The sequence below is a fragment of the Augochlora pura genome, chromosome 8 (assembly GCF_028453695.1).
Source record: "Augochlora pura isolate Apur16 chromosome 8, APUR_v2.2.1, whole genome shotgun sequence".
Lineage (NCBI taxonomy): Eukaryota > Metazoa > Arthropoda > Insecta > Hymenoptera > Halictidae > Augochlora > Augochlora pura.
In genome coordinates, this window is record NC_135779.1 from 6,710,485 (window position 1) to 6,734,984 (window position 24,500).

Here is a 24,500-nt window from a genome sequence, read left to right on the forward strand (position 1 = left end):
ATACGATACGATAGAATACAAGAAAATAAAATACAGTACAATACGGTAAAATATAATAAAATAAAATGCAACATTATACTACATACTATATATTATATCGTGTTATATTATATTACTGTAATGAAAGAGTTAACTCCTGCACCACATCTTCTCACCAATTAATAATCGTTTTAATATATATAAATAAATATCCAACCAGCGACTACGAAAAGATCTCCTCCGTACTTTTAATCGCAGCGTGCTCGAAAGTCACGATTTAAACACCGTCCGAAGTTCCGGGAGAACTTCCTGTCCCCGAGTCTCGGAAGATCAAAGCGATACACAAGCATACGATCCGCATTCCGCTGCTTAATCATCCCGATAGTAATCTCCCTCTCTCTCTCTCTTGCTCTCCCTATCTCCGTCGTTGCGTCGCGACCCTCTCCCTCCCCCATTCCCGACTTGGTCTTCTTGATCTTGTTTTTAATCAACTCTGGCTCCATCTGCGCGTATCCTCTCTCCCCTTTCTCTCTCTCTCTCTCTCTCTCTCTCTCTCCTCTCCTTCTCTCCCGTCGTATCTCCTATTTTCCGTGCATTCTACCTTTCACCTTAATATTTCGCGCGCAGTATATTTTTCTCTCGCACGCGCGCGCACTCGCGGCGTTTCGTTAATCTACCACCTTTTGTCCACGTGTCAAAAGCGAGCTCCCCCCGTTTCTCGCCGCGAATTGTTTTGAGCGAGTTGCGGACAGGTGGAGAGGGACCGCGTTTATTCCCGTCAGAATTTATGCAAATTTCTGTTTTTGTTAACTCCGGTTTCGGACCAGTGAATTGGAGGAGAGAAACGGGGATAAATGATAGGAATGAGGGTGGATGCTTTGCGGATCTAGCGGTGTGTTCATCTTGTTTCAGGCGAGGTTGGTTGTTGAAAATTATGCTTAATAAATAATAAGATATGCGTGACGATGAATAATTGAACGATTGATTGCGGCGTCGCGGAAAAAATAATGCATGGGATTAAAATTATTTTCAATAGATATCGCCGAAGCTTGGATTAAAAAATTGTTAAAGGTGTAACTGTCGTATGAGTCGCAATTCTCAGTTTCATATGCATGAAATAAATATTGTTATGTAAAATGGAAACCCCGGAAGCCGGAAAAATGATTTTGGATTTGCAGTTGAAATGGCTTCGAGTGCAAAGGGTTGATGATCTCACTCCATAGAAAATTCTTCCTTGCAAATCATAACCTGTAGAAAATCTTTCATTAAAAATCATGCTCGTCAGAGACGCGTGATCGTAGCTCAAGAAACAATTGATCGATCGCAGCGAAATGCAACGCGATATTTCGCCATCGTCGCAATAAAGATTACTGCCCGCCGTTCTCGCAATAAAGATTATTGCTCGCCGTCCTCGCAAGATTATATTGCCAGTCGTAAATAAGGCCGGCGAAAACAGTCGAATCGGACGGCGGTGCTTTTCTTGTTGCTTCTTGCGTCTCCGTGTGTGGGAGCAGCGTGCAACAGACCGTGTCGCGGCGAAGGGTTGTCCGAGAGGGAGGGGGAAAGAAAATGCTTGGAGAAGCAGGATCGTTTTTCACCGGGGAAGTTTCAGCATCTGGCGCTCGCGCGACAAATTGGCCGCCTCTCCTCTCCCCTTTGATTCGAAAGCGATTCGTCCGCCGAGCGTATTTCCGGTCTCCCTTGTGTCTCTAACCCCCCGTGCGTTATGAAAGCGAGTCGCGCTGGCCGAATTACGATCCATTATCCCGGCGGCGCGAAAACGCGACGAATTACGGCCCGATTAAATGATCATTTTTCGTCGTCGCACTTGGCAATTAATTCGCGGCGAAATTTCAATTTTGTCGATTAGTCTCGTCGAATTGGAGATTATTTGGTTGGTCGCGTGGTGGTTTGATCGCATTTTCGAAAATGTTGGTTTCAAAGGGTATTTCATAGTTTAATTTATTCAAGCGTGGTCCAGTGACAATAATAGCGAATTTTATACTTAGCGTAAGTTAATTTGTGAATTGTCTTTAGAAATTTACAGGGGGCATGGAAATTATTATAACGCTGCGAAGACGACGGATTCTTGAAAATCATCTTACATAACCTGACGTAGGATACAACAGATTTTTCCGTAGCAATCGCAGGCCTAAAGGCCGCCGTCGAACGAAAATATTTTCGATCGATTTCAGGCCGGTAATCGGCGACTCGGGGAGGGTTGAAAGCCACGGGGGCAGCAGCCGTCGGCTGAAACGTTAATTGCCCGGTTTCGCCCCGGACAGGATAACTTACCGTCTTCGTTTAAGGGAATTGATAACGGCAATTAAGGAGATCGCGCTTCGGCCGCCCCCCGTATTTTTCTTGGGACGTCTCTCGACGGGAAGGGATGGATCGCGCGCGGGCCCGTAATAATAGCCGATAGGCGACGCGCGATTAATCACCCCCGTCCGTCGCCGTTGTAATTAAACGCCGGATAAAAAGCGGAAAAATATCGGGGATATCGTCGACCGCCGCGGAGCCCCGTTTCCCGGTCGATTTTTCCGGCTACGCGGAAACGAAAGCGTTTCATCCCCTATGTGATTCCGCGCGGCTCGCTTAACCCTTTCGGTACGAGCACTCTGTTCGCTATGACACTTTATCTCTGCAAAAGGTGCCGTACGAAAAAATTTACACATGGTCTTTGCTCTTTTATATTGGGTTGGAAACTATGAAACGGGCGTCGCAGCTGGGTATAGAATATACAAGAACGCCCGTTTCATAGTTTCCAAGCTAATATAAAGATTGTCCCAAGCGTTAAATAAGTGCTTAATAAAACAGTGTTTTAAACAATGTTTTGAACAAAAAATGTTGCTTCCAGCTTCAATATTAAGAGATATAAAATTCTGTTATTTATACTGGTCGTCGCTTGGCACCCGTACCGAAAGGGTTAATAAAACTGGTTAATCGCGCTCCAAGCTTTTTTCGACGAGCACGCGACGTCTCGCGCAGAAAACGCGTCGGTCGACCGATCTCTGTCAGTTCTCGAGCGCGACTCGCCGTTCCGCAGGAGTTTCGAGCTGCAAATTGCTCTTCGGCGCGGAAAACGCCGGAAATCGTCCATCGAGTTGCCAGTAAAGACGCAATCGTTCCATTGCGAACTCCGATTAAACTTTGCCCGTGGTTCTGTTCGATTTGTTGGAATTTATGGGACGCGCGGTTCTTCGCGGGAATATTTATCGAGCACGTTTTTGCGGGCCGGCTCGCGCTCGAAAGGGGTGAGAACCGCCCTCCAAGTTTCGAGCGGGAACTTTCTCGCTCGGCGGCCGCGCGGTGGCCGAGCGTTGAGAAACGTTCTCGTTCCGGTCGGACGGGTTTCAACCCTTTGCACTCGACGCCATTTTAACGCGATGTTCGAACGTGTTTCAAGCGATGTACAGTGTCTGTATTTCCTGTAAATTAATAAGATCGTTACTGTTGGATTTTTAATATTATCAAGTAAGTAATTTTAATAGCGAGCTCGGTTCACATGGGTTATTAGTGAAACACACTATAAATTAATTATTTAATATAAATGTGCAAAGAAAAAGTTACAGCACGATTAATCCTTACAGTCAGCAAATTTCGTACCGGAAGGGTTAAAAGTAAATAGATTTGACAGTGCAGAAATATTTTTCAAATATCGTATGGGAATCTTGAATGTTGACTTGAGTTCAAAGGGTTGATATGGAGTTTAATTCAGCAATTGCTCGAACTATTAAAGAAGCGATAGAAAATTCATTTAAATATTAAAAAATAATGCATCTATAAAATATGAAATATTACATAAAATTTTATGCTACCTCCGGACAACTATTATTATTAATCGCCAAAGTTCTCTTCTCTACGTCTAATATTTCGCGTATCTCCCAAGTTGCATTTTATCGCCGCACTGCAACGTTTTATGACGCAAGAATTCCTTTATTGCGATCGTACAGTTCTCTTCATTACCGGACGGTACACTGCATGTTACATCAAAAACTGCCGGAATTTTTCATTCTACCATACCGCGCGCTGTACGTGTATCGAAATAAATTAATTTGTTTACCAGACCGTGTCTGTCCATCTCGGCGAATCCGAAATTTTTAGACGTTCGCGCGGAGCTACGGTAGAAATTAATGTACGATTGATAATCGGAAAAATAAACTCTTCATTTCATCGTAAATTAATTAGAATATAAATGTTATATTGTGCAGACTATTTTCTCTGCAATTTAAAAAAAATATTCGATACATTTAAGGCAGTTTTAAAAATATTTTACTGTTCTAAAAGAGCAGTGAGAATTTATAAAATTGTTGGAGGACCAGTTGTTACCCCAACGTAAATTAATTACATTATAAACATTATAGTGTACAGACTATTTTTACCAAAATTTCAAGAAAAATTCTGTTCCACCACTTCGCAAATTCCTCGACGCCCGGTTGAAAACATTTCCGGTAAAAGCGATTTTCGCGGCACGGCGCCGGTGACGTAACAAGAATCAAGGAACACCGCTCGCCGCAACGCGGAGGAAACAAAGCTGCGGCCAGTTTTTCGCTGCAACCGCGACGCTAAAACGCTTTGCTGATTTCCATATATTATTCAATTCCTCGCGACGCCATAATTGCGCGTTACCACTCTTCTCGCAAGGCAACTCTTTCCCTCTCGCATCCCCTTTTTTCCGCTTGGAACGCCGCCGCTGAAAGCCCGCGCCGCGAGTCTTTTCTGTCTCGCGGGCTTTTCACCGGCCAGACAATCCCGAATAATACACCGCCGTCGTACAAAAGACGCTAACCGGAGGGAGGTATAGCACACCGGCCGCTTCAAACGCCCGCATTTTTCCGCTCCTCTTTCAAACGTTTCGCCGCTGCCAGTTCCATCATCCGCCCCGTCTGCTCGTCTCTTTCCGCGTCCGTTCGCCTCGCCCCGCGGCAACGGCTCGATTTGAATTCCGGACGCGAGCCGGGACCTTTGCGTCGCTGATCCGCCGCTGCTCGCGGTTACCAGATGCTCGTTGATAAACGCCTCTCTCTCTCTCTCTCTCTCTCTCTCTCTCTCTCTCTTTCGATGCCGTGTTTGATCGTGTTTCAGTGCACCACTTGGACCGCCCACGCGTGTTGTACCTCGATCGCGGTGACATTGTGATTATTAGGCGGGTCGTCGGCTGAAACGTTGCCGCGGCGGAAAAACCGCGAACGATACAAAGGACCGAGCCGGTTCGCGTGCTCTACGGACGGCGGGACGACGGGCTTTCAGCCCGGACGGATCAATTGTTTCCTTGTCGCGGGGGCGTGCTCGACGATTTACCTCTTTCGACGGTTGTTGCGCGTGGCTGGTGCTGTTGATGGAATTATTTAGAAATTGAGTGGAATAGAGGAGAACTTATGCTTTTTGGGGACGAAGATGGTTTTCGAAGTGTGAAATGTATTTTCTGAGTTATTGTATTTTTGGTTTATTGTATTTTCAGTTTGTACGATTTATTACGGTTTACAAGTGGAAATTTGAATTTCTTGAGAGGTACAATATTTGCAGTGTTAATATTTTTTAAAATACTTTGCATTGATTTGAATTGACTTGAATTGATTTGAATTGATTTGAATTGATTTGAATTGATTTGAATTGATTTGAATTGATTTGAATTGATTTGAATTGATTTCAATCGATTTGAATTTATTTGAATTGATTTGAAGAATGGAGCAGCAATTTTCGATGTCGTCTAAAAGTCGCCGCTCGATTGTGAAGGGTTAATTGTAATTAGATCGTTTTCTTTGGTTTCTTCAATTTTAGAATAACATCTGGGTGACGATAATTTATATTTTTGCAACTAAGCAATAATATTCCTCGTCAATTAAATCATTCGTTTCTATAACAAAATCCATCTTTCCTTATAATTTAAATCTTCACAGTCATGCAACTATACACATTTTTTTAATAATATGTTTAGCAACCTGTAATACGTAATAATCTGTAACGAGTGAAATATTATTAAGATATCAACTTGTATCGATAATTTCATCGATAATCAATAGGTGTCTCCGCGTCTCTGCCTCTGCGTTAAATTGAATCGACGACAATTTTAGAAGAGAAATTATCGACTCTCTCTCTCTCTCTTTCTCTCTACCGTCCGATGATTAAATGGAATCAAGATAATGAAGGAACAACTTGCCACCCTTGATACGTTTCAGCGACTCCCTGTGTGTACCTCGTCGTTTGCTTTGTGCAGTTTTGATATTTACACGGTCCCGCGAACGGCGTCTCTCGGTTACAGAATGGCGAAGAATTATCAATCGAATCGGTCGCGGAATTATAATTACCGAGTAATTCCAACGCATTGTAATTAAATTATATCATATTAAAACTGTACCTTAATTCGATTATTTTGCATTTGGGTCACACTTTAACTCGATTATTTTGTACTTGGATTACGTTTTAAATCAATTGCATTATATTATGAATGACATTATAATTCAATTACATTTTAAATCAATTTCATTACATTATGAATGACATTGTAATTCAATTACATTCTATTTCAATTAGATCATAATTCGATGACCTTTCAACTCATTTCCATTATAATTCAACTACATTCAAATTCAACGTCATTAAAATATAACCACATTCTATTCAAACTATACTCCTGCCTAAAATAATTAATATTTATATTAACTATCAAATATGAATTGCAGAACTATATCACAATACACTTACATGCCAATACAATTAAAATTATATTTTAATAAAATACAAAATAATTGTATTGCCTAATTAATATCTGCATTTCCTATAAAAAAATCTGAAATTAGATCCATTTCTAAATCGCCAAACTCTGCTATAAAAAATCAGACTTTTATGCAGATAAAAAAGCAATTTAACAGAACTTCATACCTGAGAAATAATTCCTGAAATCCTCCGCCGTAAGTCAGACAAGTCGAAGCATTTAACCAAGGCGCGTTTCAGTCCCGTCTTTCCATATTCAGCGGATCGTGTATCGGTCCCGGGCAAACATCCCCCTAGCGGCCTCCGGGGAGGGAAGTTTGATTCACGACGACTCGAGAAAAATTCGATTCTATTTCCAGAAGAGCGGCACGATTAAGCTGTTTTTTTTTCGGGGCGGAGGGAGAAAGAGAGAACCCGATCCCGGGTCGTGAGCCTCACCCCCCTCGGTTTCTTAGGTAACCGGGCGATGTTTCTTCGAAGATTCCCCCGAACGATAATAACGCGGCCGCTGCCCCACCTGGTAAATCGTTTCCTCGTGCTCTCGAATACAATCGAATACATTACGGGGTCGCCATTGTCGAACCCTCGACCGATGAATTAGGCCAAGCGAACGATTATCGCTCGACTTCCATTTATTTGCGGGGCTTTTCATCGTGGGGATACGTTTTTGTTATTCGTTGACGCGGATTTATTGTTGGTTCAGTTATTGGTTTATTTATTGTTTTCTTCTTGAATAAAATATTTTTCTATACGGTACAGTATCTGTTATTTGAAAACTTATTCTTATGCTGTCTTAATGGCAGGACATTCTGTTGTCTAGGAATTACATTCGAGTCTTTTGTTAGGTGATGAAGCATCTAAATAATACTTGCGCGTGGGCGGTGCTAATCTTCTCTGTACCGTTCCAAATTTAGTATATTTACTGCTGAACAATTATCAAACAGCTATTTTATCAGACAGCTATATATTGTATTAGACAGCTGTGCATTGTATCAGACAACTACCGTATTTTCCAACGCGACCACGACTCTGCTTCGAAGGACGAACAAGGCGCGTTTCCACCGTGCCATCCGAGAAACCGGAGCGACAATTCAAAAGCGATTCTCCGTCGAGCACCACCCACAGTCCCTGTAGGTCTGAAGATAAACACCCTATCCGCGGCTACAAAGCTGCATTGTCTTAAAAATTCAAGGAAGAATTACAAAGGACAATGTTCGCGTCTCCATTAAATCAATTAAAGATAACATCACAAAATCGAGTAAATAAAAACGAATAAAAAGTCAAGAGAAACCTCCAATTTCTACGAACATTCTTAGATATATCTTCTTATATATGTTTATATATATTTATTTATATATATTTATAGTTCGGTGCACAATATAACCTTGACAGCGACAATATTTGTCCAGCAATGTTTACCGTCAACGTGTCGGTCCGCAATGTTTCGTAAGCCTGACGAGACACCCCACCCTCGCGCACCAATCAGCGTCCCACTCATCTCACATTCATCGAACGCAAACACGTTTGTTTGCTCGGAAGATCCACCCTGTTTTTTTCTATCTCTCTCTCTCTCTCTCTCTCTCTCTTCCACCCGCGAGATTATACCATTTCCATTACGACGTAAATAGACGTGTATTGTAAATGAACAATACGCTAAAAGATCACGGGGAATGTCCCGACGGGGCAAACAAACACCCGTCCATTCAAGGGAGCGCCGTCGGTAATCAAATCCGAGCAATTGGAAAGCAATATCGCAAACAAACCGGAGCCGCGAACACGTGTTTCGCGACGAGGCCTGGCGGCACGGGGAGCGAACAACAATTCTGTTAGAATTAATTTAGGAAATGTTAAATGCTATTTGCGCAAATGATACGATCGAAGTTTATTTTAGTTATTTATTTATTATCGCCTTTGAAGCGTAGGGGGCTTGTGCAGCAGACTATTTTGAACGTTATATGTAATAGTTATTAATAATTCAATTTTTGTTGGGTTTTATTATAAAAGGTAGATAATTGAGATCATTTTAAGTAATTTCTTCCTTTGCAGTAATTTTCTCTGTGGCTTCGTTTACGAGTCATCAACGAAAAACGTTGACCAATGACAGAAGAGATGCCGAATAACTGTTCTCGCCTCTCATTGGTCAACATTTCTCTCCAATATCTCCTTAACCGCGCCTCGTAGAAACTTATCGTAAAGGAAAAAGTTTCTTCAAATAACCTCAGCTATCCGTCATTTCCAGATTCATAGTCATTTTTGCGACTGTATACATTCAGTACACATAAAACTGCTCTATGCCGATGATAGGTCTTCTCTGGCGATATCGAGCGGGTCGGCGCTCCTAAATAAATTTTCCCTGGTGCTCGGCAGCTGTCGCACGGTCGGGAAATTCGTGGCGGACGTCTGCGACGTCGACGATTCGTCGATGAGCAACCCCCGGCTAGGCGGGGTCCATCATCCCCGGTCCTATCTTTTCGACTCTGTCTCTGGTAATCGATACCGTGCGACCGCGCGCGACGGGGTTTGCACCAAGTCAAACATTATTATCGGGAACGCGCGGACCCTTGTCCCGCTTTGTCGCCGGCCCGTGCGCCGTTAATTGGACGTGCGCGTAGATCCTGCGGGTTTACGGCTACGGGACAAGGCGTCGCGACGCTCCTCGGCCCTCCTCGCCGCGGCAATTGTTCGCCGTCGGTTCGACGGTGTGCGTTAACGGACCGCTTCGATGCCACTTTATTGTCGGCGGCGTGTTCGATTAATCGTTACCGCGGCGAAATTTGCATTCTGTCCGCCGTTGTTATTGTTAAACAGCGGGGCCGGGCGAACCGTTTTAGCACGGCCAACCCCCGCCACGCACTGTACTACACGTCGCACTGTTCCTTGCGGCGTGTTTCGCCCGACGCTGCAGCACCGGCTAATGGTGTTGAAAATATCATTCTATTATTGTTTACCGCGCGCGACGCCGTCGGCCATGTTCTCCTCTCGAGTGTTTACCCGTAAACTTCCCCATGACGGTGCACCGTGTTCCGGGACCCGAGAGATGCGTCCGCCGACGCGCCGACGTATTTTTGAACGGATTCCAGTGATCGCTTTCGCGAAACGGAGGAGGCGTTCGTTCGGTGGATGTTTTTCACCCTTTGCAATCGGGTGGAAATTCTGCAGCATTATTGAAATTTTTGTATAACGTTCCAGGATCATTTTATATATCAGAATAAATTATTTTAAATTTGCAGTTAATTGTGTAGTAAGTTATGTTTAAAAAAATTAAAAAAAGAAGTCCTTGATTTGCTGCCGCTTTAATCGTTGCGCACGATTCTAATTTAAATTAATAACACCAGCAATTTATCCTGACGAATCGAGTGCCACCGACCTGGCGGTCGCACAGTGAACCAAAGGGTGGAGAACGGCGGTCAAGTTAAACGATTTCCGGGCGGCTAACAGCGAGTTATGATCGCGGGTACGCGGCGTCGTCGAGCGGGGGTTAAATCGTCCGCGTCTCGGTTCCGGCACGTTCTCGCGACGTGGCCGTCGGTCCGTCTCGGCCGGTGACCGTCGCCGGTCACGTCGGAAGTTATTCGGTTCCCGGGGCCGCCGTTAAGTAAACTTCGGACCGACTTGTCCGCCGGAGCGGCTAAACCGCCGGAAGTGTCCGCTCGGACAAAGGGAAACACGTTCCACGGACCGAGAGAAGTTCCGCGAGCTCGGGCGACGGATGGCCGGCCTGCATGCGAGAGGAGCGCGTTACGAGTAGGCGAGTATTAAACCGGAAATTAATTAGTTTGAGAGGGAAGAACGGAGGACGGCGGCGACGAGGTTCCCGTGTAGGTGGCCGCGGGAAACACCGTGGATAACAATGCCGCGGGTAACGAACGTCATCGACGGTCCGCGACGGGGATAGCGCGGAATATAGTAAGGAAGGGGTTGTAGGATAAAACGGAAGGGTATGCGAGTCGAGGGTTTGATTAACAATTAGACTTAGTTGCTCGGTAGGTGGTCCGATTTTGATGATCGTTTTGGCTACCCTCGCGTTCACCTTTGCGTTAATTAACACATCTCCGTCGATCTAAAAATATAAAAAACCGTCTATGATACACCATGTCTTGATACACCCTTCTCTTACACAATTTTCTTACACCCTGTCCGTCTCCTGGCTCTCGACGATGTCCGGTCGAATTCGTAAGAAATACGGATGCTGGACAGGGTCAAGTTTATTCCGGCCGCGCCATTTCGTTGCATATAGTAGCTCATTGCGTTCGATCGTTTCGGCAAATTGCATTCGCGTCGGAGAGAGGACACACTGTCGCGATAAACGTTTAGACGTTACAATGGCGGACGAAGGAGAACGGTTTCCTGGACCGCGTCACATCCGAGATAACAGGACACAGCCTTATCGTGACTGTTTACGGAATACCATTGTTCAGGACGCCAAGTACATCATTGCGAATTCCTCAATGATTATTTTCAAACGTTTCTAACTCGAAATGTTGCGATTCGTTTTATTGTTTCAAATATGATGCGCTTAGTATCTCTGAATCTTTTACTTAATTATTTTGAGTGAAGGGATAAGATCTCGAGCAATGTAATCTGGTGGTTTAATTAATACTGTATCGAATAGTATAATAGTAATAATATTAACTGATCGGTGTAATGGTAATAATTTTTTTTTTTATTGGCGAGGCAATAGTGTTAGATTTAGTTTTATTATTAGAACTTGCTACTGTTAGCTTTAATTATATAACAGTGCCTACTTTAATTATATAAAGTTTACAGTGTTAATTATACAGGTATATAACTTTAACATTAACGGTAATATAATTTTTTCAATATTCTTCCGCAATTAATAAAATAAATGTAATGAAAGTAGAAAGTAGAATTTAATTTAATTTAATATCGAGCTACTGTAAGCTCTAATATCGTCATACAATTGTTTCAATATTAGGTGCCTATCGCGCTAAATAAAACGAACAAAGTAAAATAAATAAAATAGAGAAGACCTAACATTGTTAGTCCAACGCTAATATTATAATCAAATAATTACATATTTTATATTTTTATAATTACATGCAATCGTAACTATACTTTGTTGCCTAAGTGATAGCAATTTATGAATATCATTTTCCAAAAATATATCTCCCGCAAATGAAATAACATTAGCGGACATAATTTTCCAGTAGTCTTAATATAAACAAAATTTACTTTTACAGAAAGTTTTATAAACGAAAAGGCCGTGAATCTAAAAGCTCGATACATTATACGTTTATGGTAATCGTGACACATCCTTTTCTTACACCCTGTACATAGGTGCACGCACAGATGCAACAGATGTCACGGCGCGCGAAGCCCGTGTGCGTTTATCGGCCCGGCTGTTCCGATCCAATTAATCTTCCCTCGCGCGCGAGCGAAAAAAAGAAAGAATCAAAAAGAGGACGCGCTCGCCTCTGATAACCGAGACACGACGCGCTGGCTACGCAAACTGAACTATCGCTGGCCATGCTATTCGTCACCGCACCGCCGCAATATTCGCGGACGAACATCGGAAGCCGGGAAAGAATCGGCGGCGTCGCTGCCAAATCAATTTATTTTCCGGTCGATGGATCTTCGTGCTATCGACTCACAATTTCACAGGTCTTTTAGGGAGACAGAAGATTTCAAGGATACCCTTTTAAGGATACTGTAGATTTATATATAACATCTTATAGTATAATAATAATAATAATAATAGAATAATACTAGGTGCGTATAAAATTTATTCTTTTCTCTCTTTTTATATCTCCATCCATTCTCTGAAAAAAATTCTTAACCTACTCAAAGCTCAATAATTAATCTTTTTATTAACTTCTAAATTAATTCAGAAGATTTTCCGTCACCATAGGATTTCAGCGTCATAAAACGATACTCTCGAACCCGTTGTTGCGCCGACAGGAAAACAAGCCGGATTCCCTAACTCCTCTGATGGGAAAAAGAACCGATCGTTTAGAATAAAAGGCGAAAGAGTAGCTCACGGCGACGAAGTTCCGCGAGGAGTTTGCGAAACCCGCCGAGCTCTCTCTCCCGATCGCTTTCCGCGGAGCCGCGGATATCGAGCAGCGGAATAAGAAATGCGTAAAATCTATTACCCTTGCCACGGGGAAGTTGGCTCGCGAAGGATTCGCTGGAACTCGTTTCGAAGTTCCGCGCAGGTGATACACCCGGCTGACGATCGCGTAAAAACTTTCGCGAACGAGCTCCGCCCCTTCCTGTTTTTCATACGGATACGCGAGTTTCTATTTAAAGTCGTCGGTTGATGGAACTTGGTTAATTATCGACGGCGACGGGGGGACTCGTAACTTCCGGGCCCCGCGATGTTTTGCTGGCCGTCTTCCGCCGCGGTTTTTATAATTAATCTTGTAGCGCCGCCGGCGAACGATACTCCGCGCTGTATTTTCCGCTTCCGGAAATCAGTCGCCGCTGTTTGTTCAGCGGTTATATATAGGGACGTCGACTACCCCTGACGCGGCCGTTTGCTTTCTGCAACGTTGGCATCCCTGCGGGGAGACTTACGCGGCGATCGTGGATTTCTGAGTGGCTGCGACAAGAATGGATGCGTTTAATGGCTGTTATGTGTTGGTGGAACGTTGGGGGAATTTTGGGTTAACAATTTACCATCCGGTCATTTGGCTGTAAAAATGTTTATGTCAAGGTAGAGTATTTATTTGATTTCTATCTTATTTATGTAACTTACGCGTTCATTTTCCATGGAAATGTTTCGATTGCTTTTAGTATTTCTGATTTAATAGATTTAATTTTCTTCGCTAGAATTATTCTAATAATTTAAATTTCCCTTGCTCGAATTATTCTAATAATTTTAATCTACTTTGTTTGAACCATTCTAAGGATTTAAATCTGTTTGTTCTAATTATTCTGACAATTTAAATCTCCTTTGTTCGAATTATTTTAACGATTTAATTCTCCTTTGCTGGAATTATTATAACGATTTAAATCTTCCTCCTTCAAATAATAATTTAAATCGTCTTTGTACAAACCATACTAACAATTTAAATTTCCTTTGAAAATTGATGAATTTAATTTTACTTCCTGCAATGAATGCAACAATTTCCATTTTCCCATAAAGATCCACAGTCTACTAACGAGGAATAAAGGGAATAAATATGAAGCAGTACAAAGGTTACAGCTTCCTTTTGTTATCAAGTTGACATAAACTCAGATAAGTTTTCAATCGCGACTGATTTGTTAAAAACGTTGTTTAAGCATTAACAGTCCATTACCTTGCCACGGGAACGCATTACCGAACTGGCATTGAATTAACCCTTTACACTCGAGTGACGACTCCAAGACACCAATAAATAAAATTCTTCCGTCACGTTTCAAAATTATTTGTACAACAAAGTACACTTTAAAATCAAAGTTAGATTAATTGAAAAATTGTTAAATAGTGAAACTGTTAGCGCAAATTACAAGAATCAATTTCGTATGTGTACAAGTGCACTTTGTTGAAAGTTTAAAAAATAAAAAAAGAACAGTCTACCAGCGAACAAAAGTCGGAGACAATGAAAATGTCAAGCGAGAAGGGTGTTCATTGATAAAAAAAACAATGTTCGGTAGCCATCGCCTACGAAAGTCTGTTTAATTCCGTCGAGCGTGGAACTTTCGTACGGGGAGCGTGCCCGCAAACACAGCACGCAGGCCAGCGAAATAATTAGCTCTCTGTGAGCATCGTTGCATGAAATGTTGCCGTTGTCGCGCGAAATTAACAAAGCCGCCCTCCTCGCGGAATTTTGATCGCGCGCGACGCACCCACGGATAAGCGGCGCGGCGTTTCGTTCGAAAATAGACGACGACGATGCTTTACGATGCTTTTGTCAGGGACCTTGATCTACCAGGAGAGTTTATCTTTTGGAGGGATGGAGCTAAAAATCGGAATATGGGTGCGTCAGGAGTCAGCGAGATAGGGGCGCCAAAAATTAGAGCGACCAAAGCGATCGAAGTGACCTAAGTGATCGAAGTGACCTAAGTGATCGAAGTGACCTAAGCGATCATAATGACCTAAGCGATCATAGTGACCTAAGCGATCGAAGTGACCTAAGTGATCGAAGTGACCTAAGTGATCGAAGTGACTTAAGTGATCGAAGTGACCTAAGCGATCGAAATGTCCTAAGCGATCATAATGACCTAAGCGATCATAATGACCTAAGCGGTCATAATGACCTAAGCGGTCATAATGACCTAAGCGGTCATAATGACCTAAGCGATCATAGTGACCTAAGCAATTAAAGCAATCGAAGTGATCGAAGTGACCTAAGTGACCGAAATGACCTAAACGATCGAAGTGACCTAAGTGATCGAAGTAACCTAAGTGATCGAAGTGACCTAAACGATCGAAGTCACCTAAGTGACCGAAATGACCTTAATGATCGAACCAAATCGACCAAAAAGATCATAGCGATCGCAGGTGGCCCTGATCGCCGAGTGACACGTTAACCGCGTCTGACCCGAATGGGGCGCGTCTTCGGAATCGAACCGGAACGAGGTGTGCGTATCAAATCGACCGTCGACGGCGACGCTTCCAGAGATACGCCTCGTTAAAGCCGGCCTGCGCACGGCTGCGGCACTGTCTGCTGCTTCGAAACTGGTCCCGGCGACACGCGCGAATCGTATCGATGCCTCCTATCGGTGCGTATTATTACACGGGGTATCGGTACACGCGACATCGCCATTCAAATGCATCGATACGACCATTATCGAACGTGTCTTCCGAACAAACGGTGAAATAAAATCTAGGACAGTTTTTAACAAAGCTATAATTCCGCCAAAAATGAGCTTATGCTTTGCTCGAAGATTGCTTCGACTCAAAAAGAAAAATTATAGTGATACTTTAATACTGCTCTTGAGTGTACACATCAACCCTTATCAGACGTCACATATCCAAACCCAATATATAATGTCACGTCAGAGGTGACTTATGACCATAAAGGGTTAAATATCGAAATAAACCACCGACGTTTCATATAAAAAGCATCGGTGTTCGAAATATCGATATCGGCTCGAAACGCAGAAATACGGAGGAAGCGTGGAAGCTAGAGGGAGGAAGAGAGCGATAGAGAGTGGCAGCTACAGAGAGAGAGAGAGAAAGAGGAGACGAGGGGAGAGCGCGGCTGCGGTTTGAAAGGACCCGCGGTAAATGGCGCAATCTACCGCGCCATTTCCGACACCTGACGGAACAGTTGGCCAGATAAGACTGGAAGGAAATGAGGAAGCGTCGGGCGTGTGGCAGCGGCTGCGTGCCGAAATCCTATCGAAAATCGCCGGGCCTCTTGCTTAGTGGATTCTGGGGCAGAGAGAGAGAGAGAGAGAGAGAGAGAGAGAGAGAGAGAGAGGGGTCGCGCCGAATTGCCTCGAAAAACTCGGATCGCTCCCAAGGGTCTCCGGGAAGAACCCTCCGCTCGGACGAAGGGATATATCCGAAAGCTCTCCGCTTTCGCCGGGCGTCCTCGAGATTTCGCCGCTGTGCCCGAGTCGACTGGCTTTTGCGTGCACTCGGTTTAATAACGGGGCGAAATATCCCGCTGCCTCGCGGGCGATAAACCGAACGCCGGATTCGTTATTAAAATAACTGTAAAGCGACGGTGTCGCGCGAACATTGCTCGACTCCGCTTTGCTGCAGAACTCGACTACGCTTTGCTACACAGCTCGACTACGCTTTGCTGCGGAGCTCTGTACCGCGAGTGGAAAGAGAGTTTGCCGTATCCGCGAGATTGGTGGGAATGTTTATTAGGTCACTCGTCGTCTTTTAGGAGTATTAGAACTGCCGGTGATTAATTTTTAATTAATATTTGTGCGGGATGGTAAGAAATTATTTTTGGTAGAGGTTGAGGAGTTATTTTAATAGGTGAGGTATTTTATGTGGTTCAATGGCATGGTTTATGATTTAATGGAATAATAGTAATGTTAATGGGTATAGTAATAGTAATCACAGTAGTAGTAACCATAGCAATAGTAATCATAGTAAAAATAATCACAGTAATAATTATAACAGCAATAGCGATCATAGCTATAGCAATCACAGTAAAAGTAATAAAAAATAGTAACAATAAACCTCCAATCTCTAAATAATTAAAAATTAAATCCATAGAAAATTTGAAAAAACAAAATTTAATAAAAAAGAGCAATAATTTTAAAGAAATGGCAAAAGAGTAATTTTTCCGTCTTTGCTATAGTCTTTGCGAAATTTACGAAGGCTCGTCGCGGATGGAGAACCCTTTCGTTCGATCGCGTAGAACGCGATTCATGGATGCAGCTGCACCGCCGACTGCATTTTATGCGCGTATCTGACTTCAATTTTTTTTACGGGCCGTGCACGTTTAATGGACACTTTCTACGTCCGCGTGGCGGACGATATTTTCGAAATGCTTGTTACGAACCCGCTGTCCGTTGCGTTGAATCCTTTGTACCCGAGCCTTGTTTCAACGCTGTTACACGCATGGTGTTTTCTCCGTGCGTGTGACCCAGATTTTTGTGTATGGAGCTTGCGTTACTACTGTAATTACCGCCTTGTTGGAGCGTTTATCGAATTATACGGTTTCCTTCGCGTTTTCGTATCGATTTTTACTCGTTTTCCCTTGATAGGGATTAAATGTATTGTATTGTAGCGGAGGTTAGAAAGATACGAGCTAGCTTCTCTTTTTTTTTAGCTATAGTAATTCAATTTGATATAATTCTTTTAATTCTATGGGTACGAGACTGAACTTATTATTTGCAGGTAATTATTATTTGTAATCGTTATTTCCTTTTATTTGTTACTCATACTTGTGATTTCCATTTATTTATTACTTACACTTGGTATTTCCATTTATTTATTATCTATACTCGCGATTTCCATTTATTTATTATTTACACTTGTTGTTCCATTTATTTATTATCTATACTCGCGATTTCCATTTATTTATCATTTACACTTAGAATTCAATTTATTTATTATTTACCCTTGATATTTCCATTTATTTATTACATACACTTGTTATCTCCATTTATTTATTACTTGTACTTATTATCTACATTTATATCATTTATTTATTACTCAAACTTTATCACCTAAATTTATCTCTCGAAACGTTGCAGCAATTTTTAATTCACAAACTGCGCGCGATTAACGCGATCGTTTAACTCTCCAAACAGCGTTCGCCATTAATTTCCTAAACGAGTGCGCGCATATTTATTACCAATTAAATTCCAACGATTTTAACTCGAAACGCGCTAAATCATTTGCAACGCGGCAGAAAGTCGTGAAATCGCGAGGCACTCGAACGACAGTTAAAGTGGAACAAGGTAGAACGAACGACGACGTATTCGAACAATAAAGACAGAACACGTCGGTGTAAATCCAAACCCTATGTTGTATATGATAATGTATGGTAATGCTCTCGAGGTTTCCCGCGTCTGTATTAGTGCGAAATATGATAATTATGTTAAACTATGCTGAATACCTTTAAAACCATTTATATTCAGTTCATGATAATTCGAGGAACACTAACAAAGTGGAACGCGTGCTTAACCCTTTTGAACACCACGACTCCTTTCAGGTTACGTTGATCAGCAGTTATTCGTCTTCAATACTGTCCTTAAAAAGGCCAGACAATTTTTCTTTCCTGTATTATTTTTATTTATTTCCGTCTCTAGATGTTTAACAGTAGGAAAATTTATGAACTTCGGTTGAAAATAAATTAACAATATTCATATTTATTAGATCTAGTATTTAATCTTGATCTGACTCGTTATTATAGCGCAAGGGGTTAACAATGAACCTATCCACCATCGTTGAACTACCTTATTTTCAACAATCGTTTTCAGTCACTATTCCCCCGAGTTTTATTACAGATAAAAATTCGTTCGACGATAGAATAGAAACGATATTCGCGAGATAACTCGTCGCGTAATCTGGCGAGCGCGTGTATAATTCCACGGTGGTCCGCCATATAATAAATCAAGGAATGCCAACCCTGTTCCTTTGACAACTGCTTTGTTTACTATTTTCCACCGACGCTATCGATCTATTGTGCTCGCAACATTCACCCCGCGGCGTTGTAAAAATGTTAAACATAGCGGCACAAACACCGTTACACACGAGACCCTTTTTACCTTGTTACGCGAACGCTGTCGCAATTTTTGCGGCTCATTATACCAGCCACCGCCGTAAGAATCCCACGGAAACCGAATTTATTCACTCAACATCACCGTAAATAATGCTCTTGGTAATTTTATCGCGTACGCGGGAGAATTATCTCGGAATTCTCATTTTCCCTTTCAAAATAATAACAAGAGAGATTAATTTACGCGAATATAGTTTCTTTTTAATTATTTTATTATTTCTGCGAAATGTTATTTACAGATTCTTCTATTCATTGCACACTGTTATATTAATTTATACTTCCAAATTATAATTTCAAATACCAAAGCTTCGAATTTTTATGCACTGTGCAATTTTATTATTTATAATTATTGTACAGTGTCATACTGATCTAGTATTATATTATTTTATATTGTATTATATAATGTTCTATTGTATTGTATCATACTGTATCGTAACATGCCACATTTTATCGCGTTATATTGTATTATACTATATTTTATCATGTTATAGCATAACGTGACGTACTTTATAATATTTTATCATATTTCATTGCATCGCATTGTACTATACTGTACATCATATCATACTCTACTGTACTCCATTCTCCTATATCACGTATAATACACTGACACGGCATTACACGCGAATTATAGTCAACTCTCGTCGCGCGTCAACTCGCGCCGGCTGTAATCGGGCCCACGCAACGAAAGGGTTAACCGGCGCAAAATCCCTGTACCAAAAGAAGCCACGAGCCGCGCGACTCGTTCGGTATTCCACGGGCGGAGACGGTCGCGTTGTTTTTCTATGCGCGGCGCGGGCCGATTCAAAGTGCGATAAGCCGTTTAAGCGGCGAACGCGCGAGGTGAATATTCCGCGTTGCGGGCGTCTGTTACGCGCGGCCGGAAATCCGCGTGGGAAGATTAGATGCCACGGTTTACCAGGTGTTAAGCGCTGGGGGGGAACGCGTTCCCCGCATTGTCCGCCGCGATACCGTTAACCCTTTCTGCTCGAAGCCGTTTAACCTATAACGCTAAGATAATTTTTCAAATTCATAGAATTTTTATATTTATGCAACAAAGTACATCTTATGCCTATGAAATGAATTCTTGTGACCTTATACCAACAAGTTTCACCTTTAACAAATTTTTTTCAGATCTAAACATTGTCCGTATAAACATTGTTTTATATTTGCAAGAAATCAGTATTTATATTATATCATAAATATATATATATAATATCATATAATATTATATATCGAAAAATTCTAGAGAAAATGGTACAGCAAAGGGTTAAACATCCAACTATATCCCACCACACAATAATCCTAAAATTCCTTTTCCTTCCGAAAAAATGTCTGCAATCGAAATAATTCTAGTCAAAGTAATTCTACTCTCAATTCTAGAGAAAATGGCACGGCAAAGGGTTAATCTCATCGAACGCAGCCGTTCCGCAAAACGAGCAAATTGGCCCTCGATCCATGAGAGCCGCGATTCCGCAACCCGTTCCGCATCGAAACCGCGGTGCGCCGGTCTCTCGAACTCGTAGAACTCTCCTGGTCCCGTCCCATATCGGCGATGTACCACCCCCCCCGGGATTGAATGCCGTCTCCTAACGGTGTCGCAGAAGTTGCCGGGCTCGCATTAAGAGACCCTTTTCCCCTCCCCTCCCCTCCTCTCCCTAGGGCAAGTTTGCCGGCGGGATCGTTAGCAGGGTTAATAATCCGCGGGGCTCGTTTAGTTAATTTACGTGTCGCCGAACTTACGGAAACTTTACGGCGCGGCGCGGTCAAAGACCGGGGTTGGAGGGGGGGGGGGGGGGGGGCTCTCTTCTCTGTGCCGCTGGGGAGAGGGATGCGGGTTACATCGGCTCAGACACCTTAACGAGGCTTTGTGGAATTCTTCGGCGGTTTACGGACCCGGAGATATTCATACCTCACGCTTTACCGGAAGGTTGTACAATAAATAGGCTGTACTGGCAATAATTGGTAGAATATTAGTGAGGTAAGGGTGGTTTGCTATTTTAAGCTTCGAGATATTATTATATAATTTTTTAAATGCCTTTTAAACTTGATAAAATAAATATTGTTTATATGCTAGTACTGTAGGTATATAAAAATGTTAAGAATGGATTTGATTATTCTATGATAAGGCAATTGTTTATGGACCAATGACCGGATATGAGTAATGCGTGAGTGGAGCACGCTATTCGTAATAATTTCATTGATGGTGCTATGGATTATTTGCGATTTTATTTATTAATATTTTTTCTGAATTTTTATGCCACTACTGTTGGACGGTGTGAAGGTTATGTCAGAGTTATGTCACTTTTATGAGATCTTAATGAAACGTGTGAGAAGTTAATTAGCCATCAGTAGCTAGATTAACAAAGGTAACTAGCTGTAACAAAATCTGAGTATTGATATTAGTACCAAAATCTGAGCATTGATATTCTAATCATTTAACAAAAACTAAACATTGATATTACAATCGTTTAACAATATTTGTATTATAGAACCAAATAGACCCGAGCTCCGGAGTGTTAATTGGTACAGTTGGGTTTCTGGTTTCTGCTTGCTAAACTATTATACATGACCTCTGTCCTGCCGAATGAATTTAGATATAACTTTATATTATCATTAGCACTGTGTACATTATCAATACATCATGTGCGTTATTAATTACAACAGGGATAGAGTATATTAATTATAACCCATTGCAACAGGAATTTCTAAGCTCGCCAACGAAAACTTTGAACAGATTTGAACAGCCAAATATTGGAAATAATTATACTGTCCAAATGGAATCTAATAAATAATTCAAATAGTATTAATTACGCAGAATAAAAATGCACCATAATTTTATTCTGTTCAAAGATAACTAGTGACCTAAAAATAAATCAAATATTGGAAATCATTATATTATCCAAATTAAATCTGATAAATAATTCAAATATTACTAATTACGTAAAATGAAAATGTACCATAATTATTGTATTCAAAGAACAAAGATAACTCGTGACCTGTCCCCATTTTATAGTCCACCCTTTACCACCCTCTAATACTCATAATCTCGACGTAACCTAACCGACAAAATTACTATAAAATTTAAATTACTGTAAAATCTAAATTACTATGAAAATCTGAATTACTATAAAATCTAAAATTATTATAAAACCACGGGTAAATACGCACACCTAACAGTCCCATATTCTACGCGTTAATTAGACCGCAGTCGCAATTTGGGTCGCACTTGTTCCCCTAACCTAAGACGTTCTAACCGCATGTTCGCAGGAATGCGACGAAAATGCAATGTCATAAAGTGCAACGAACATCGAAACAGGCCAGAACAGCACTGTTCCCTGGTCGACACGGTCCGCCGCGGAGCTGTTGCGTTGCGTTGTAACCGAAGGGTTGCGCAGGGACGAAAATCGCCGCCGATATAATCCCGAAACTGCATCATCGCGTGCAATTTCAATTTCGATCGTGCCATAGAATATGCTTTGTTTCCCTTCTTGCGTGCAATCTCTCTCTCTCTCTCTCTCTCTCTCCCTCTCTCTCTGGTTGGACAATAATAATCATTTGACGTGTATATCGGGGCGACATTCAATTAGGGACCGGTGGCTTTATGCGCAACGCGTTATTGTGTTTAAACTAAATGCGGGAATATTTCGTCGGTTTCCCCCGAACCATAATAGAAAAAGAGATTCCGCGCTCGTAATTGGACCCGCCGCGCCGTTCTTTATGCGGGGCGGAATTCTTGCTGCCGCGGAAAGAAACAAAAGCTCTATAAAACTGCACCTCATCCGTTAACCTACTTGCGTTACGCTTAATTTTTCTGGGCTAAAACAACTTCATCGGGAGGAGATCCGGGGCAACGCGGCTCGGGAGGGAGGAGAAAAGAAATGCGTGGTAATCGCTGCATTGCTTCGCGCGGTGACCGATCCAGCAATATAAAATAGTTAATAACAATTTAATCGCGTTGCGTGTTTGTTTGTGTTAGGAGTAATTTTGTTATTTAAAATGATTGAGCAGAAGAGCCACTTTTGCAATTGCAGTGACTTGGTCTGTGACAAAAGCGTAACATTTTCAGGGTAGTTAACCCTTTCATACGATGTTCTATGTTCACAAGCGACTATTAACGATGTTAATAAATAATTTTGAGCTTTATTTGGCAGCTTTTGAAACACATTTGCCAAGACATTTCTTTCAGTCTCCTACTGCGACAGCACTATGCGCTGCTCGAAAATAACTAAGACGCGACTACTCTCGATCACAATAGACCCATCCCGCGACGTTTAAGGCACAGTAAACTATACTCCCAAATTAGAGTGAACGTCCGTGGATCATTGAGAAAATCTGCCGAAGAACAATTCACAACCCCCACCCTCGGTATTTATTTTTGTCTAAATCCGTCAACTACCTCCGTCGGTTCTTCTAAAACACTAAAGTCCTTTCCCAAAATCATCACCCTGTCATCAACCTTCCATGTACATAGAAACAGGCTGTTGTTAGAAGAAGCGTCCCAAAGACGTTTTTCCATAAGAAGACAGACGAAATGAGCGCAACACGTAACAAACACTGTCACTCTCGAAATTCTCCGAAATTTCTCGTCACCATGACCGCGAGATCGCTTACCTGACGTGTTCCCGACGACCGTGGACGACTGCGTCCGGCTACCCGGTTAACAGGTGCAAAGAGCGGGATCAGCACGCAGCGCGGGAAAGGTTCGAGAGCGGCTCTTCGAATCCGCCGGTAACTCGCGGCGTTGCGCCGGTTGGTATCCCCGCTGATCGACGCACGGCGGTTTCCCAAGGTCGGCCGACGATCGCGATCGAGAGACGAAGCGACGATCGCGTTGTATAGATCGCAGGTGCACCGGGTACGGATCGATCGTCGCGTTATAAGGTTAAATATCTCGGGTTTTCGGCGAAAGGAGAAGGTCCCCGGTTTCTGCTGGCTGGTCGGACGAGCGCAGCGTTGCGGACGAGCTAGCTCTGTCCGGTACTTCGGTGCCGTGCCGGGTGCTATCCTCGATGCTTTCGGTCGGCGTCTGCGCTCTCGTAACCTTCCGACCTTCCGTGCCACCTGCACACCCCCACCGGACCACGCTCGGCGTATTTTAGACTGCAGCCAGGCGGCCCTCCCCTCGCCCCATCCTCATCCCTCTCTATCTGTCTCGCCCTACCCTGCGACGACCCGCGTCCCACCTGCGACTCCGAACACCATCACCACCACCCCTCTCCCCCGCACCCGACACTGCCGACAACGCGACACACCACCTGACGCTGCACCTGAACGATAGGGTCAATGCTTCTGCTCGACGGGATCCGCTGATACGCTCGGCTTCCGTCGCGCGACTCCTCCGCGACGTCGAGTTTCGGCCGGTTTAATGTTTGCCGCGCGCAACTTAGTTGATTAGGAGCGGCTCTAGCCGACGGCGACCGACCCGCGCCCGGAATAATGCGTTTAACAGTTATTAGTGTGTTCCGGTCGGCGTGGCGTCTCTCAGACCTCACCACCCGTGATCTCGCGATCCGCTCTCGAGGAATATTCAACTCGGATCGTTGGTGGCCGCGCGGACCATCCAGGCGGAATATCTTCGAGGCGAACGATGCGTTGAGGGGATGGAGATATGGATGTTATTTAATATTGGGTACATTTTGTTGTCAGAAATATAGGCGACAG

The 24,500-nt window shown here is 42.8% G+C and overlaps 1 protein-coding gene across 1 annotated transcript in view; it reads right to left on the reverse strand.

Annotated features, from left to right (window-relative positions):
* The window catches only part of LOC144474351 (ras-related protein Rap-1), a 65,361-nt gene extending 41,517 nt beyond the window's left edge, over positions 1 to 23,844 (reverse strand). Inside the window, exon 1 of the mRNA XM_078189107.1 lies at positions 23,451 to 23,844. The gene's annotated coding sequence lies outside the window, so the exon portion shown is untranslated. The remainder of the gene's footprint in view (positions 1 to 23,450) is intronic.
* Positions 23,845 to 24,500: the final 656 nt, after the last annotated feature.